Source organism: Pipistrellus kuhlii, unplaced genomic scaffold (genome assembly GCF_014108245.1).
Source record: "Pipistrellus kuhlii isolate mPipKuh1 unplaced genomic scaffold, mPipKuh1.p scaffold_m20_p_65, whole genome shotgun sequence".
NCBI classification, from domain to species: domain Eukaryota; kingdom Metazoa; phylum Chordata; class Mammalia; order Chiroptera; family Vespertilionidae; genus Pipistrellus; species Pipistrellus kuhlii.
This window is the reverse complement of record NW_023425568.1, coordinates 1,169,875-1,189,405: the sequence shown is the minus strand read 5'-3', so window position 1 is coordinate 1,189,405 and position 19,531 is coordinate 1,169,875.

Below are 19,531 nucleotides of genomic sequence, written 5' to 3'. Positions count from 1 at the left end.
TGTATTTTTTTAATAACTTCCTCAATAAATGTATGCTTTTATAACTTCTTTTGCATATTTTCTTTTTTAAAAAAAATATTTTATTGATTTTTTACAGAGAGGAAGGGAGAGAGATAGAGAGCCAGAAATGTCGATGAGAGAGAAACATGGACCAGCCGCCTCCTGCACACCCCCTACCGGGGATGTGCCCGCAACCAACGTACATGCCCTTGACCGGAATTGAACCTGGGACCCTTCAGTCCGCAGACCAATGCTCTACCACTGAGCCAAACCGGTTTCGGCTTCTTTTGCATATTTTCTGTGCTTTTGCACATATGTTTAAAAATATTTTTTTATGTAAACTGGATCATCTTTTAATTATTGTACTGTATCTTTTTTTTTAATCTTATCTTAGGAATACTTTCATGTGAATTCTAGCATTTTCCACCTATAGTTGGGAATCCACAATTACAGAAGGATGACTGTGTTAGTGCCCCTAACTCCTATATTATTCAAGGTCAATAGTACCTCATCATTTTTATCAACTACATAATATTTTATGCAGATGCTCCATATTTCACTTATACTTTCGTTTGATGGACATCTCATTTTGTTATGTGCTTGCTTGTTATATTCAACAGATAAACTGTCCTAATAGAAAAATGGAAATGGGACATACACATAAAAAGGTACTTCACAATAGAAGATCTGCAAATCTCTATAACCATAAAAATGTAATCAGTTTAATAGTGATTGGGAAAATCAAAGTAAAAATTATATTGAGCTGTGAGTTTTGTTTGCTCATGAGATTAGCAATGGCATAGTGCCAGCTAGGTACTGGAAATATCTGGAAACACTGTAAAGTATATGGTTGTCCAACTACTCTGCTGTACACCTGAAACTAAAACAAAATAATATTAAATGTGAACTGTCATTTTTTAAAAACTGAATGATTGAAAGGAAAATAAAGAATGATGGCATCCATTTTTGAAGAGTTTGTGGTCTGGTGGATTCTTTTCTATATTCTCGGTGGGAATGTTAATTGCTATGGCCTTTCTACATGGAAATGAACACCTTTCTTATTGATTTGTAGGATCTCTTTACATAATATGGATATTGATAATTTATTATTTGTATTGAAAATATTTATTTGACACTTAAATTTTCTTTTTCATTATTGAATGCTGAGTTTTATTTTCAATAAATTTCTATTTAACTGTAGTTATATGTGCCAATTTTTATATTATGACTTCTAGTTTTGAACTTCTCCCCATCCCAATCTTGAAAAAAAAAGTGCTTTGCTACTAATGCTTTATAGTTCTTTCCCACACATTTGGCTTTCTAATCCATTAATTATTTCTTACATGTATGAGGTAGACAGTGATCTAACATTGTTTATTTAATGGGTAGTGATCATCCCTAAACCATTTGTTGACTTTTTAATTGTTTTACTGCTAACTTGAAATATTTTTATTACATCAGCAAATGTTGGACATGCATGAATGCATGCTATTAAGTATTCCTATATAAATTCATAAATGATGTCAGTGAGTAGGTTTATGATCCTCCTCATAGTTAATTCCCAAATCCGATTTTGATGCCACATTCTATGTTGGCCTCAGAGAACGAGTTGGATACACCATCTTCTTCTTGGTTCTGGCAAAGTTAATAAACCACAGGAATTACTACTTTGAAAACAGGTATTATTTACCCATGGGCCATTGGGCAAGGTGATATTTTAATCAACTTTATCCAAGTGTAATTTATATCCAGTCTTAAAATACACTAAGTGGCTAGATTATTATGATCTCTGAACATATAATAATCTGGCCACTCAGTGTATATCCTATATAATAAAAGGTTAATATGCAAATTGTCCCTTGAACCAGGAGTTCAACCAGAAGGCTGGCTGGCCAACTGCCCATGTCCTCTTCCCCTGGCCAGGCTGGGCCTCTAATACACACACACACACACACACACATAGACACACACACACAAAAACACTGAGTGGCCATATTATTATGGGTTCAGAGATCATAATAATCTGGTCACTCAGTGTATAAGTACTCATATAAACACCAATACAGTCAAGATAAAAATTAAAATAGAATTTTCCTTTACCTCAGAATCAGGCCCCTTTTGTAGTTCATCCATCAGCACCTGGCCATTCTCATCCACCATTCTACCTCACTCATTAAAGTTTAGTTATGCATTTTAAAGAATTTTAAGTAATCCTAAATAATAAAGAGCTAATATGCTAATTATTCAATCTTCCAGAATGACCAGTGGTGGGGGAGGGGCGCGCGAGGCCACTGGGCAGCCGGGGCTGTGAATTTTGTGCATTGGGCCTCTAGCGAAATAATAAAAGGTATACTACATTCTATCTGGTTCCTTTCACTCAGCATATCAGCTTTGAAATTCACTGCTGCTGCTGCTTTTATCAGCAGTTTCTTTTCATTGCTGAATACTATCCTACCGCACAAATAGATGGCAATTTGTTTATTCATTTTCCTGTGGGTGGATGTTGGGGCTGCTGTCAGCTTCAGGTTAATGTGAATAAAGCTGCTCTACATATTGGTTTGGAGGTTTCTGTGTGCACATGTGTTTTCATTTCTTTTGGGGAAGTACCCAGGAGTCAGATTGTTGGGTTATATGAATGCTTTACTTTATGTGAAAACACCAAACTGTTTTTTTTAAAGTTTTCCACACTGTATTTCCTTCCGCAATGCATGCAAGTTCCAGTTGCTCCATATTCTTGCCAATGAGTGTTATTGTCAGTCTTTTTCACTTTAACCATCCTGTTTGGTATATGGCTAAACCACTGTGGTTTTAACTTGCATTTCCTTAATGACGAATAATATTTAACACTTTGCTTATGTTTATTACAGGCCATAGGCATACAGGTTCTTATAGATTTATTTAAATCTTTTGTCTTTATGTTTTCCTGTTTGCTTTTTTGTCTTCTTAATAGTGGTAAGACTCCTTTGTACAGTCTAGGTAGCAATCATTTATCAGAGGTGTATTTAGAATATCTTCTCCTAGTTGGCCAATTGCCTTTTTATTTCTTTAACTGTTGTCCAAAGGGCAAAAGGTTTTAAGTTTTGTAAAAGACAAACTGAATTTGAGGGATTTTATTTTACTATTTTTTTAAACTCTTCTAATAATGTCTTTCACTTTCTAAATTAATTTTGCAACTTATATTTTTCTTTATAATTATCTATTGCATTAAACCTCACAAATTTATTAAATTATCATGTCATCTCATTTTAAAATTGCCCTCTGATTCTACAACTTCTATACAATTTTTTATTCCTGATGATGCTTGTTTTTATATTCTTTATTTTTCATTTTGCATGTCTCTTCAAACCCTAGCTATTTTATTGTTTTCTTTCAAATAATCTATTTTGTGTGTCTTTGATTATAGCCTTATTTTCATGTTTTTTTTTTTAAGTAAGACATTACTGCTTTTAAATGGATTCATTCTTTTCTTTTTAGATAATTTTATTATATATTTTTAATATTTTAAATTAAAAATCTCAACTCACCGCTTTTCACTCATTAATTTATAATAAATGCAATTGGCTAGAAGTTTTTATTCTGAATATATCTCCTTCGCCATATCTCTTAGAATGTATTATGCGTTTTTCATTTTTATTTATTAAAATTTTTTATTTTCTGTTTTAATGTCTTCTTTAAGTGATATATAGAGGGATCTTTTTAGGTATATGTGAAAACATTTCAGTTGTTTTTTTTTTTTCTATTTTTTTTTTTTTTTAAATACTATGATCAGGTATTTTTATTCCATGGAAAACATTAATATCTTATTTGAAACAGCCTCCATCTTTAATTTTGTTGTCTGTGCCAGAAGATTTTTAAAAAGACTCTCATTTTCTGGTTGGCAGTACATATTAATGGTGTGTTCAAGTTTTCTATATTTATACTTATTTTTTATTTACTTGATGTGACATTTGATCTGAGAAGAATGTGTTAAAATCTTATATTATGATTGTGTATTTATTGGTTTTATTTGCATCTCCAACAGGTTTTGTTTGATGTAGTTGGAGTTTTGTTGCTAAATGTGTGAATATTCTTCTTGATGGAGTATAATATTTAATAATATTGAAATCCCATTTTGTCCTATTTAATATTTTTGACTTGGATTATTATGTTGTCTGATACATATTTTCTTCACCTCTTTTATTGAAGCACTTGCTAGTTTCTCTTTCTCCATCTGTCTGTTTTCAGGGCTCCCCTGTAATTTTGTTTTAGGGGCATATCTTCTAAGCATAACATAGCTGGATTTTTCTTACATTTTCCTGTTTTAAAAACCCAATCAGAAAATCTCTGTCTCTTCAGAGGGGAATTTGATCCATTCACATTTATTGCAATCACTGATATTGTTATATGTAGCAATGCTCTTAAGCTTGAAGGCCTTAACCCCAGGGCCCCTCTATCTGGGAGCTCCCAGCTCCTGCATCGAGAGGCCAGACCAGAGGTTGCTATTTCCTCACAGTGAGGGGCTCATGTAAAGGCCCCGCAGACAGGACAGCTCCTTGGCCCATGAGGAGGGAGGACTCTACTTCCCTTCTTTACCTTGCACTCTCCTTCATCACCTTGAAGGTTACCTGGACCTGAGGCACCCGCTGCACATGTCCAGATGATGAATGGAAACTAAAGAAAGCTGGATTCTAAAACTGTGGTTGGCAAACTGCAGCTCACAAGCCACATGCGGATCTTTGGCCCCTTGAGTGTGGCTCTTCCACAAAATACCATGGCCTGAGCGAGTCTATTTTGAAGAAGTGGCATTAGAAAAAGTTTATGTTTAAAAAAAATTGGCTCTCCAAAGAAATTTCAATCGTTGTACTGTTGATAGGTTGACCAATGAGTTTGCCGACCACTGTTCTAAGACATGAGGATGTTGTTTTCACCGTCCAAGACCACGTGTCTTTGGGTTCCCTTTCCTCTGCGCCCTCGGTCTCTCTGCCTGCTCATTCCGCAGGCCCCCGCAGTAGTGTGCGGACCGCTGTGAGGTCTGGGAGGAGCTTGCAGCGAGATAGATGCAGAGTAGGCAACCTCCTGGTAGTCTGTGCTTCAAACTTACTTTTGGCCTGGGCGGGATGAGGAGATACAGTGAATTGCTGCTGGTTAAATAATGTTTCTCTTTATAATGGACTTCACCGTCCAGATGAAGACTTCACTGCGTGCTCTGGAGGGGAGCTGCTGTCTAAGAGTCTCAGTGCACTATGAGAACATTCAGTAGCATGGGCAGGCCCGCTGGAAATGCAATGGGGTTAACGTCCTCGGCCGCGTTCACCTGCCGGAGGTCTAATTACTGAAGGGGTGGCTTTGCCAGGGATCTCAAAGCACCTGGCAATTACTGCAATGTTATTTTGTCCTCTGTTATGAGAATCACCGGAGACATCCTTCAAAGGGAAATTACAGCTGGAGAGAGAGTATGAATTAGCAGTAATAACATTAATAATAGCAATAATAGCTAACGTGGTCCGGTGATAAGTCCACATGGACAATAATCGTTATTTTCCTAGTCACGATTCCACTTGGTCCACACGGCAACCCTTGCGAGTGTAGGAATATTGTTCCCATTTTGCACATGAAATTAAGATGCTTGGAGAGATTACAGATGAAGTAAGTCTGAGCCTCGGGAAACACCTGCCTCTGACCGGGTTTCTCATGGAAACACTGTCATAGCATTAGACATGCATGCCCAGCCCCCCTCCCTCAAAGCCCCAACATGGGGGACTGCGGTATCTGGGCTGAAGGTTCCTTGACTTGTGAGCCTAACTTAGGGATGCTTGCATTTGCAAACCAGCTCTGCCTGTGGCCTCTTTCTCCTGGATAGCAGCACACTCAGGGTTTTCCTTCCTGTGCTTCCAAGCTTCCTCAGAGATGGTCATAGTCTTTGATACTGTTCACTGTTGCTGTGGCTTCCAAGGACAATGGCCCCTTGAGGCACATGGCCCGCGATGGGAGCCTGCCACCCTGCCCATCCAGAGACCTTCTAGCATCAAGCACAGCTATCTTCAAGCCACTGGGAGTAGAACCCCGGGTACTGCAGGCCTGAGGCTATGGAATCTGGGTGCTGGTGTCTGTGGGTTTGAGGTTTTGCAAGGGTATTGTTCTGACCATAGTGCAGCATGCTATTGGGTTTGCTGCACTATTTAAGCACCTTGTCCTTGAGTAGCTCACTTGGACTGGCTCTGGCTGCACCCTTTTCCAAGCCACCCAGGCCGTGATAATTCCTGTGCTCCTTTCTCCCCTCCTTTCATGTAGCCTTCCGGGGTGTCCCAGCATAAAAGCCCCTGATGGGGGTGAGGCTGCCGGTGGCAGTGGCTCTGACTTATTAAGCCTTTACTGCATACCTGGCCCAGTCTACACTGTTTCTGGTCATAGCATCCAAGTCCACTGCATGCTATCATCCCGAGTGCCCACCCTTTTTGTTCATAAACACACAGACATTTCCTCCAAAGCACAGCCATGGTGCCAGGAAGACAGGTTGTATTTGCAAGGGCACAATGCCCTGAGCTGGCAAGCTCAGTTCACCCACACTCTTCACAGGACTTCGATAAAGGTCCCTGAGTCCCACTTGAGCTCTCTCACACCTGGGGTAGATGGTTTGCAAAAATGGACCCAACTGTCCCCTTCCCTGCATCCATGCCCCTGAGCAATGTGACCTTGAAGCTCCTTGTATCTCAAGGAGAAGCCTTCGTTACCACTTCTGAACCTGGCCTGCAACTTGTGTTGACCAGTAGAATACAGCACCAGTGACCCTGTGCCAGTTCTGGGCTTGATCCTCAAGGGGCCTTCCATGTTTCCTCTTGTTCTCTTAGACCAGTGGTCCGCAAACACATTAGTCAGCAGAGTCAAATAGCAACAGTACAACGATTGAAATTTCTCTTGAGAGCCAAATTTTTTAAACTTAAACTTCTAATGCCACTTCTTCAAAATAGACTCAGGCAGTGGTATTTTGTGGAAGAGCCACACTCAAGGGGCCAAAGAGCTGCATGTGGCTCGAGAGCCACAGTTTGCTGACCACTGTCTTAGAGTCAGGCCCAACTAGCTAGCTGGATGATGAGAGGAAGCTGGCCTGCACAGTCCTATAGCCCATGCCTGCAGCCAGATCTGGATCCACCAAACTCCAGGCAGACCCTCAGATGACCACTCAAGCATGGGTCAGCCTAGCCAGCCCAATCGGCCTAGCCTGGCCCATTCGTGTATCCTGAGTAAAAATAAGTGGTTTTAAGCCACATAGAGTTTGGGTGTGTTTGTTACACAGCAGTAGCCAACTGGTTCAGCATCTCTCCCAAGTACCTTTCCTGGGGCTCCACTGTTCTTTCCTGTAATCTGATCTCATCTGGTGCCAGCTCTGTGCTGCTCACCGGCTTCTGAGAACACCTGGCCTTTCTGGATGCTCACGCAGTCCTCCTTTTTTTTTCGCCTTCTGAGTTCTGTCTGCCTCCTCTGCCTATCCTCTCCCCTTGGCTCTCTCTCTGTGCTTCTTGGTGATGAGTCTGCTCCATGGTTTCACTGCCCTACAAGGTGAAGCCCTTGTCATGGAAGAGCCTGAGTTCCATCCCTTTTGGTTCTCTCCCACTGGAGGACAGAAAGGGCCGTGGGCAGGGACATTTACTAAAAGCCTACAATGAGCTTTACATATATTATCTCATTTAATGTCCACAGTAGCTGTGAGTCAGGTACTAGGTCCATCCCATTTTACAGACGAGGAATCAGTTTTACATTGCCATGTAAGCTGCATGCACAGTCGGCTAGCTGGAGTTCGGAGTCTAAGCTCCAGAGCCCTGGGTATAACCATGAGTTCATGGATAAGGGAGTGAGGCACTGAAGAGCCACATGGGAGCTGAGGGTGGGGTGAGTTCATGCAGGTGGCTGACAAGTGACTGCGATGGCTGAGTGAAGGCTCTCTGGAAAGCACGGTGCATGAGCCATCAAAGCCACATGCAGAAGCAGGAGCCCGTGCACAGACACAGGCAAGCCGTGACCAGGTCCCTGCAGGGGGGTTTCCTGTTGGGCTGGGTACACCTGGCCGCCTGTAGGACCTCTGCCTCCTGGCCCAGCCACATTTTGCTTTGTGTTGTCACTGCTCACGCTGCAGATCACTTACCAGCTCACAGAGCTGCAAATCTGCCCTCCCAGGATAGACCCAACGTCACACGGAACAGAGAAACGGGAGGTGCGCCCGCTCCAGATGTGCTGAGGGCACTTCAGAGGCTCCTTATAATCACAGGCAGATCATGCGTCTCCTCTCACTGCTCCTGACTTTCAACAAGGCCCTTAGCTTCCGTCTCCCCTGGGTCTCCGCCCAGCAGGAAGCTTAGCTCAGGAAGACTGCATGCACCTCCTCAGGGCTGGTTTCTGCTGTCCCCAGCAAGCCCCACCCACCCCCAGGTGAGCCCCAGGTCTGCATGAGACCCATCACCTTTCACACGGAGTCCAGGCTCCTCAGCTGGCCTTTGCGAGGCATTAGCCCTTGACTCCATGCTACTTCTCCAGCACCCCCACTTCCTGTCCAGGGAGGAGCACCCGCCAGGTTCCCAGTTCCCTCACTCTGGGGTCCCTTCACCTGGGGTCCCCTTTATTACCTCCTTTGAAACCCTACCCAGACGGGCAGCCCCAGTTAACCTGTGCCAGCTCCAGTCACCCCATTCAAGCTCATGTCTCCCAGCAAACGAAGCGTGCTCCCTGCACGTCCCCCGTACTTCCTGCCCCGGAGCCTTCCATGCTGGCTCGGAGCTTCCCAAAGGCTCACTGATGTTTGTATCCTAGCTCATTGATTGCTCTTGAGTGATCACATCACAAGCTACACCTGCCCTTCAGTTTATGACCATGGTTGTCTTTTATGTCGTGTAGTGCAGCAGTCGGTTCTGAACTGATGGGCATGGTCTCTGGGCTTTGGCGTCAGCTAAACCCTGCTTCCCACCTTGGTCCTGCCACTAGCTGTGTCACATGGGGAGTGGCTTCCCCCGAGCTTAACCCAGTTCAGCCTCTGCACTCTGTGCTGCCTTGGTGAATGGCGGACCCCTCTGCACCTTGGTTTTCTCCTCTGTGAAATGGAAATACTAACTTTACCGTGGGAGAACGTTGCAAAAAGTGTGGTGGAAGGTAAGTGCCCGGCCTGTGCTGGGGTGAGAGCTGTTGTCACTAAGAGAGCCAGCATGGAAGGCTCTTGGCAGCTGAGGTCTTCCTGAGGGGCCCGCAGGCTCCCAGGAGCTGGCATGATGAGCGCTTCCATGAAAGGACATCAGGGGGGCATCCCAGCGTCTGCCACACCCTGTCGCCGTGCTCCTGTGCCAGTGCTCTTCTCCTTGGCCTTGGCTCTCTCTCTCCTGTCTGACTTTGTCCCCCATTCGCCAGACATGAGGCTTAGCTCTCCCACCCTCCCCCCAGTCTCACTGTGGACTCTGCCTCCTGGGTCCCCCAGGGGAGCCGCTGCCTCCTGTGAGTCCCACACCACGACCCGGCCATTCCTTCTCCGCTCAGAGCACACCTTCTGGGGTCCCTGAGCCCTGGTGTGTACCAGCACCTGCTTGGGGATCCTCCCGGCCTGTGAGCCCCACCTTCCCTGCCTTCCCACCAGCCAGGCCCCTGCGGTCCTGGAGTCTGACAGAGACTGTGCACCTGACCTAGGCTTCTCTGTAGACATGGCAGACATGCCCCAGTGGCCACTCCTCCCTCTATTCCATGCCTCTGCTCCGGTGGAGCCACCTCCTGCCACGCATGTGACAATGCGTGTAGCCAGGACGACGGGACAGGAGCTGAACAGAGGCATAGAGACTAATGTCACTTGAAATGAAGCTCATTTAAGCACCATTTTCACAATGATGCCCCTGAGCCAGATGCAGTGGATGGTGGTGATGGACCCAGTTGGGGAAGGGCCTTCTGGGTGGGGCTCTCAGGTAGCAGGGAAGCCGGACTGTGGGTGAGGAGCAGGGAGCACAGAGAGTAGGCCTGTCTGTAAGGAGCAAGGAGCACCAGAAGCCGGCTTTCTTTAAGGAGAGGCATAGCTCTGGGGAAACCCAGGCCACCCAGCGCTGCCTGCACGAGCTCCTGGTGAGCGGTCTCGGTGGTCACTCGTTTGCCTGGTGTTGCTTCCTTGGCCCTGGCCCAGGCCTCTGACTATGGCCTGCTGTGCTCTGGGTTCAGATCCCTGGGCAGCAGCCTCCGCCCAGCCTCCAGGACCGCCCTGCGGTGGGTGGGCCTGAGGCAGGGCTTCGGGAACTCTCTGCTGCCTCTGTCCTTTCCTGCCACCTGCTCTGACCTCCTTCTTCAGCGTCAGCACCTCCCTCTGCAGGCCCGTCATGGAGGGAGGGCGAGCAGTGAACAGCGGGGTCCCAGTGAACGGGGCTGGGCAGAGAGGCCTGAGGGAGGGAGTGGCTACTCCCTCAGGGAACAGCTTGGACTTTCTGCCTTCCTTATCTGCTGCCTGCATTCCCTCCAGTCCTGGCATTCCCAGTCTCTGCCCCTCTGCCTGCTTGTGAAACCCTGGGCTCATTATCCTCAGTGGTAACGGAACCGTGTGTGAGGGCGACGCTGGAATCCCAGAAACAGGCTGGAAGGGCCAACAGCTCCTACCCCAGAAGGAGGGCATCAATCACGCGAGTAAAGCACGAGGAGGAGCGAGACGAATTGTGTCCGCTTAAATGTAACCCATTTCCTGGGATTGCAGGGCATCAGCCGTAGCCACGCACTTGCATTTGTCTGCGCGCATCCCTCCGATGCAGAAATCTATAAAACTAATCCAACTGGCGAAGAAAGTTTTGTGCTAATCAGGTTGCTAATAGAGCTTAGGACCGGGGTTTAAATAACTAACGCTGAATGCAGAGAAGAAACATTTTAATTATTTAATAGGGCATGAAAAGGAATTCCAAAGTATTTCTACAGAAGCAATCCCGATGGGTATAATTTTGGTCCCCAAATTTCATTCTTATTCTTTGAAGATGATGGCTTGAACTTCTTATTTCATTGGATTAAAGGAATTGGAAGTCTCCGGGGGAGCGTGCGGAAGATGTGGTAATTTAGAGACCAGCAGGGGAGGCTGTGTCCCAGCGAAGGCGGGCATTTAGGGGGACAGGAGTTGCCCCAAGAACACATGGAGGAATTGAGATGCAGAGAAGGCGTCTCGGGACAGCCCGTGGGCTCTCATGAATAACCATGTAGATTTGCATCTCAGTCGGGATCTATCATGGATGGCATGCCTGCGCAATTGCTTTTCCTCAGCCACTCATCAGTACTCTCTCCGGAAATTGTTATTCCCATTTCACAGACAAGGAAACTGAGGCTCAGAAAAAAAAACTATGTGTTACCTAAATAGCAAGCCCAAATGCCACCCCACTGTGCCCCAGGGTGAGAGGGTGCTGATGCTGCCGGAAGTGGGGAGGCCCTCTCCAGGGTTGCTCTTGGTGTTTGCACTGCCTGCCCCAGCATGTTGGTGTATTGCTGCCATGTCCGCTCATTAATACTGAAGACGGAGATGCCTCCTCAGCTGAGGAGGACCCGGATGTAAGCCCAGCAGCAAGAAATGGCTGCTTAGAATATTCCTGAAGGAGGGCATATGTGTCCTGGTGTCTGGGCACCTCCGCACTGGGGTTTGCACCGTTTGGGGTCTGGATCTGGGGGAGTTCTTGCCTGTGCTTTGTGGCCCAGCTCCTTGGCTCAGCCCGCTCCCCTGTATGATCACGTGCTCCCATCCTCTGACACCGTCTCCTCTGAACTCTTCCGTGGTTTACAATCGGAGAATCGAAGCCTGTCTGGCTGCTTCTGGCTGCTGCTGGCCACGCAGGTCTTCGGGGACTTCTCTTGGCAGTGGCCACGTCCTTCAGACCTCAATATTTGTTAAGACTGTTTTTGAAATGTTCAAGCAAGTCCCGTGTAGGATTGAGCATTCTAGACTGTGTCCTCCCACTGGTGAAGTTTGAGGTCCTTGACAGCATGCCCTTTTGTCTGCCGTGAATGTGACTGCTGGGGTAGCTGGGAGGCCTGTACCCATTGCATGTCTATCGCCACGACCTCTTCAGAGCCACTGAGTCTTCATCTTAAAATTTTCATTCCCCTGATTAATAGTAAGCTTGTACTTTAAAAAATATATATTTTTATTGATTTCAGAGAGGAAGGGAGAGAGAGGAAAGGAGGGAGAGAGGGAGAGAGACATCAATGATGAGAGAGAATCATTGGTTGATTGCCTTCTGCACATCCCAGCCTGGGGATTGAGCCCACAATCCTGGCATGTGCCCCCCTGGAATGGAACAGTGACGCCCTGGTTCATAGGTCAATGCTCAACCACTGAGCCATGTTGACTGGGCGGCCTGCACATCTTTTTATGGGCTTACTGGCTCTTTGTGCTGATTTTCTCAGGTGGATAGTTAGACTTTCTCAACATTTTTTTTACTTGCTTGTCTCTCATTCATCTGCCTGTGTATATAATATAAGCGTTCCTACAAGCATGTGATGCAATGTGTACGTAAAGAGCTCAGACCATTTCCTGAGATAGGAATCTGGCAGAATGACCTCTTGAGAAAATAACCCTTTTATCTCCTCACCTAGAGGTGTTCCAGAAAGACATGGCAGGGATTGCCCCCAATCGTGTCCCCAGCCCCCAGCCCCTCTCCCAGCGGGCAGACTGACTGGCACTGCCCCAGATGCAGGCTGAGCCTGATCCTCTGGCTGGGAGATTCCCTGGCCCAGGCAGGGGAGGAAACCATTTGAAGCGGCGGGTGCCCTCCCTAAGTGGGCCTTTGCTTCCCAGGCCTGGGCCCACTGAGGCAGGTAAGCTGGATTTGTCAGATGCGGCAGAGGATCAAACATTTGGTGTTTGGAGAACTGGAGAATGGAAAAACTGAACTGGAGAAGGGGAAGGAAAAGCCCTCAGGAGGGGGTGACCGGCATGAGGGAGAATGCAGCCCCCTGACAGGGGAGCCCTGGGGAAGGGCTGGCGGCATTGGTGCTGGGGACGCCTGAGCTCGGCTGTCATAGCGGGAGGAATAGCCCCAAAGCTGCCTGCCATTGGGCTGGACCCCACAGACCTGAGCTGGGTCCTGGGCTGCTGTGTCCCCCCTGGAGGGAGGCCCAGAGCTTGCCCCACCTCCAGGACCAGGCTCACATTTGATCAGAGAAGCAGGGAGTGGACACTGATCTGGGCTTCCCGTCAGCCCTGCTGGATGAGTACTGAGCCACATTCCTTTGGAATCAGACACACAAAAAGATGGCGCTGGCAAGAGGACTGAGTGTGGTGGGGACAAGACGGGCCACCGCGGCCAGGCAGCCGGGCTGAGGCCTGGTCCCTCTGCCTATGTGCTGTGTGACCTTGGCAAGCTCTGCTCTGGTCTGCCTCTCAGCTTCCCCATCTGGACAACGGGAGGGTCACAGTGCGAGTCTCCTGGAGCCGAACTTAGTCAACTTTTGCAAAGCACCCAGGGCCCGTCTCCATGTGGCTGGGAACGGGCCACGGCCAGCATTGTGCACAGGGGCTGTGGATGCAAGGCCCTTCCCTGTGCAGCGGAGAAGAGCTGCCGGGTGCGGGGAGGGGTTGGCGCAGAGAAGGAGCAACCGGAGAGGCTGCCCTGACAACTGGAGGTGAGACACCAAGACCTGGGAAGGAGGAGGACGAGGGAGGCCACCCAGAGACTGGGGCACAGGGGAGGGTCAGGGAGGAGAAGAGATGAAGGAGACAAGTGAGGAGATAGAGGGAAAACGCAGAGACCACAGCCTGGATGGAGGCGGAGTGAGTGAGAAGAGACAGCCGGCCTTTGGAAAGGAGAAAGAGGGGGTGGAGAAATCTGAGGGAGGCAGCGGGATGACATCCCGGTATCTCCTGGGCAACCGCATCCCCCTGGACCGGCTTTGTTTCCCAGGCCCTGAACCCCGCACTGGGCGCTGGTGTGAAATGCGGGGGTGAGATCCAAGCCCCAGGGGGGCAGCAGGAGGCCAACCTGCACCCCCTCTAGATTTGAGGTGGGCAGGATGGGTGCAGGAGGCATCCGCTGCCTCCAAGGGCTGCAAGTGGCCGGGATTAAGGACATCTGCAGGAGAGATGGAAGCAGGAGTCTGTTTGGAGTCTGCCCGGCTGGCGGGACCGTGATGTTAATTGGAGGTTAATTGAAGACACAGGAGAGGAGAGGCGCGTGACCTGCACAGAGCAGATCGCGGCAGCCCTGGCGGGGCTCCGGCTCCGGCTCCGGCTCCCTGGCCAGGCTGCGCATGTGCACAGGCATGCCACACTGGGCCACCTGTCTCCAGAGCAAGAGGAACTCCGTGACATCCTGATCTCATGGTTAAGCGGGAGCTGGACTTGAGCCCAGGACAGCGTGCTTATCGGGGCTGCCGCTGAGAGGGGACTAGAAGGTCACAGCAAGCTCTGGGGAAGAACATTCCCCATCCAGCCTGGGTGGGGGGGGTGGGGAACACCTGGAATCTTTCTACCCCTTGTCCCAAAGTCCTGGCCTTTTTATAATATTTTTAAAGTATTTTATTAATTTCAGAAATTAAGGGAGAGAGGGATAGAAACATCAACAATGAGAGAGAACCATTGATCCATTGCCTCCTGCACGCCCCACACCAGGGACTGAGCCTGCAACCCTGGGCATGCACCCTGACAGGGAATTAAACCGTGACCTCCAGGTTCAGAGGTCGGCGCTCAACCACTGAACCATACGGGTCGGGCCCAAAGTCCTTGCCTTTGACACATTCATGCCAACGCCCCTGCTCATGGCTGGGGCCTACCTTCCGTCACGGCGTGCATGCCCCAAGAATGACAGCGCCTCCGCTTGGAGGTGCCCTCCAGTGCACCCTTGGGAGCTCTGCCAGGAGTCACGTTGCTGAGGGTGCATTCCAGGGCATCTCCGATCAGAGGCCCTGCGGGCTCCAGGCCCGATGTGTTATCTGGTGCCATGTGGCCCCAGGTGGCACATCACACCTGTTGGTCTCTTTCCCAGTCTGCCTAACACAGGGACTCGAACGCCACCTGCCCTAATGTGCCCTTCTGAGATTGAGTTCTGGACGTGCATGTGAACTCAGCATGAGAGCACGCGGGAGGCGGCCCATATGGAGAGCTGGCCCATCACGGGTAACAGGCGATGCTGAGAGAGGGATGTGTGGTTTCAAGACCAAAGGCGGTGCCTGTTTGGAGCTCCTTGGACGACAAGGCTTTTCCGCTCTGAGTCTCTCTCTGTGGGCCCGGTGTGTGGGTCACATTCCCGACGTGACCCAGGAGGACCGACCAAGGGGAATGGCAGTGGCTCTTGGCAGTCCCCGCCTCTCGAATCTGGAGATTGCCCGCAGCTGACTGCAGAGGCAGCAGGACCCGGGAGCCTGCCAAGCCCTCGGCTGTGCCTTGGACGCTGAGCCAGGAGCCTGCTCACCTCCGGCGTCTGAAGATTCTGGAATGAGGAGCGGCATAGCTTTGAAAACCGGCCAGAAACCGTGCTCTGCGCTCACCGTTCTCCCCACTCATTTGGGCAGCGCACAGCCATGGCAAGGCCTCGGGCTGCCGCCTGGAATATGGTCCACATTAGCCCACAGCTGGCAGCAGTTACAGCGAAATGGGAAAACACTGTAGCGAAATTCTCTTCTCTCTCTCTCTCTCTCTCTCTCTCTCTCTCTCTTTCTCTCTCTCTCTCTCTCTCTCTCTCAGTGCCTGGGATAAGTGAGGTGGGAAGAAGGGGGGGGACCATGACCTCGAACTCTCAGTCATGCCATGCTCATGGCTGGGTGATTGGCAGAGACAGATGAGCCGAGTGCATTCCAGAACCTTGGTCCCACCCCTGACTTGCTCCAAAGATTTTATAGAGACAATATCTTGGGACCACGGAAGACCACAGAGATATACCAAATGCCCTGAATCAATTTCTCTGAGGGGGAAGCTATTTCTATTTCATAACCTTTCAATCTTTTGAGATATATATATATATATATATATATATATATATATATATATATATATATATATATATATATTAGAGGCCTGGTGCATAAAATTCATTCTCTGGTGTGTGTGTGAGGGGAGTGTCCCTCAGCTCAGCCTGCACCCTCTACAATCTAAGACCCCAGATCGGGTCTAAACAGGCAGTGGGACATCCCTCTCACAATCCGGAACTGCTGGCTCTCAACCTGCCTGCCTGCCTGATTGCCCCTAACCATTCTGCCTGCCAGCCTGATTACCCCCTAACTACTTCCCTGTTAGCCTGGTCGCTCCTAACTTCCCCCTCACCAGCCTGGTCGCCTCTTACGGCCCTCTCACCCCACCGGCCTGGTCACTGCATATAGCCTGCTTGTTCAATCGTTTGATCATTCCTCACTAACCCCCTGGCTGGCCTGGTCATATGAGGACATATGAGGTCATATGAGGTCATATGAGGTCATATGAGGTCATATGGTCTTATGAGGACATTTGGGTCCATTTGCATATCACCTTTTTATTATATAGGATATATGTGTGTGTGTGTGTGTGTGTGTGTGTGTGTGTAAGGAGAGGGAGAGAGGGAGAGAGAGAAACATTAATGTTGAGAGAATCATTGATCAGCTACCTCCTGGATGCCCCACACTGAGATCAAGCCTACAAGCATGTGCCCTGAATTGGGATGGAACTGCCACCTCCCTGGTCATCGGTGGATGCTCAACCACAGAGCCAGGCCAGTAGGACTGCTTTATTTATTTTTAATTAAAAATCTTGTGGAGGGAATTTCAAGCTGATAGTTATGAAAAACAGTACAGAGGGAATTTGTGTAGACTAGACCTCATGGTAGCGTTTTTGAAGCAGAGAGAAGCATGGATGGCAAGGTGATTGGGAGAGGAAGGTTCTCTGGACCCAGCATGGAGGACTCATGTGGCATAGGACACCCACACCATGTTATCTTCCAAAAGCTGAAAAATATTGCATGTCACACCCCTGGTGGCCTCAGGAAGGCATTTTCGGAGCTGTGAAGAGCTCAGGTCCCCAGGGCAGGGAGGTTTTTTAATTTAATTTAATTTTATTGATTTTTTTACAGAGAGGAAGAGAGAGGGATCGAGAGTCAGAAACATCAATAAGAGAGAATCATCGATCAGCTGCCTCTTACACACTCCTTACTGGGGATGTTGCCAGCAACCAAGGTACATGCCCTTGACTGGAATCAAACCTGGGACCTTTCAGTCAACAGGCTGATGCTCTGTCTACTGAGCCAAACCGGTTTTGGCAGGGCAGGGAGTTTTTAAAGCTGTTGTCACGTGCAGGGGAACACCCGGGGAGGAGGTGTTGTGTCTGAGCACCAGAGAGAAGAGGCCACTCTGACACTGAGCCACCGAGTCAGGGCCTGGGTTTGAGGGCAGGACTCTGCTCTACCCGCTCCTCCTTTCCGCTCTGTTCTACAGGATGGCGGAACCCTCTTGCGACCCTCGCACGCCCCTGCCCGTGGCTCTGCGCTCTGCGGTGTCCTGTAGAGCCGCCGGCCTCGGCTGGAAGTAGGAGTTGCTAATGGGTCACTTAGAGGCCCTCAGACTCAAACAGAGCAGCTTTCATTATCTCCCGTGGACAAAAGGGATCAGGGTCAGCATTCAACATAATCGCCGCGCAGGGGCTAACAAATGGCAGCTCCCTCCCGGGTGCCGCGGCCTCGGGTCACCTAATCCCCCGTCGCCTTTATCCTCGGAGTCTGAGCAGATGGAGCCGGGCTTCTCCGATTACCTTTCTTCCCCTTTCGCTTTGACACAGTCTCCCACGGAGGCGGCTTCCTTTGCTCCTGTTCCCACGTCCTGCCTCCGCCCCGTCCTCGCCCCTCTCCTCCCGCCCCTCCCCCAGCGTGGCCTCCTTGGGCTCTGACACCCTAAATGGTCTCCGTGCGCATCTGGGGTCCTGGTGGCTCTTCCGTTTGAAATCAGAAGAGCGCATGCCTGGCTTAGCTGGCCCAGCCCACGGAGCAGGGGGCAGGATAGAATTTCTCAGAACCCTGTTGTTTCACTCACACCAACAGGGCCCTGGAGATCCGACCAGGCCCTTTGCACAACCTTCTCCCTGAGCCTCATCGCGGTGTCTGGCTCGGGGACAGTGTGGCCGCCGCGCCCTGAGAGAGCCAGCCAGCTCTGGGGTCTCGCTTAGTCTGTTCCTTCCAAGGTCCTAATAATGGCCCTGCATGAGCCCATTCACCCAACATGTGTCTGGAAGCTCAGTGAGGGCAGGAGCCAGACTGGTGCTGTGGCCAGGTCATCCTTGCCCGTGGCACTGAGCAGGCTCACTGTGGTCACTCAGTGCACGGAGTGAATGGTCAGCATGCGTCACCTGGTCAGGGCACAGGCGAGGACACCGTGGATGCTGTTGATGTTGGTGTTCAACCAGCCTTGGCTGATCTTAAACAGCAGATGTCAGACCAGCAATGAGAAGACCAGATGTCCTGTCCTGACGCAGGCTGGTCTCCGCTCCGCCCGGTGAGAAGGTTCACCGAGGATGCGGTCTTGCATGCTTGGGGGTACTTCCTATGGGCTTGGGAAGCCCTGGCCACACAAGGACTGTGCCCTCCAATGAATGCCCGAGGGACAGGGGCCTGGGCCTCACTTTCACCACTGAGGAAGGCAAGTGACCCGTTAGTCTGGTTTTCCAGAGAAAGTCCAGTCGGCGCTGCTTCCTGCCTGCATCCAGATCCTCGCCGCTTTCTCCCGTGCCCTGGTGAACCCCTGCTCCTGGGCGTGGCCTGGGAGGCCAGTGGCAGCCTTTGTGGGAGCCTCGTTTGAGGTCCAGCTGTGACTATCCTGTGAACCCTCCTGAGAATTTCATTAGTACTCTCCATGCATCGGGCAAACACAACCTGCAACCCCGCTGGGTTCTGGAAGTCTGAGAAGCTCTGGTCTCAATCTGGAAGAGCAGCATTTGGGTCTGGTCTCCGTCCTTATCAGCACATGACAAAGTAATTTGCATCCTTTCAGCCTCGGTGTGCCCATCTCTGAGGTGAGAGAGCAGGTCATTCCTTGGGGAGAGGCGATGTTCAGGCAACCTGGCCCACTGTGAGTGTTGAGAAGAGTTCAGTTCCTTCTTTATGCCTGATCCTCTGCAAACACGTGCTGGGCAGCGAGGGCATGCTCAGATCTGAGCTGGTGAAAGCCTTACAGGCGGGCAGTGTCCGGCAGGGCTCCCAGCACAGGCTGGGCCTCCCTGGGCCTGGGCGAGCATTTCTGTTCCTGTGCCATCGAGGGTTCGTGCTGTGCTGAGTCTATGACCCCACCCTGTGAGCACAGGCCCTCGCACACAGGGAGAGCGGGAATGTTACCCGCTCTGAGGAGAAGTCATAGAGCCTCATACTAGAGCAGTGGTCGGCAAACTCACTAATCAACAGAGCCGCAGTTTGCCGACCACTGTCCTAGAGGAGCCCTCTGTGAGAATCCCCAGCAGAGATGTGGGATGCAGGCCACACAGGCGCACAGGAAGCAAAGCAGAGAGATGGTCTTCTAGGCCGAAAATGAACATGTGGACAAGGAGCGCAGGGGAAACTCTGGGGTGGGGGGGTGGGGGGAGAGGGTGAGAGAGAGAGAGAGAGAGAGACCAACAGGACCTTGAAGC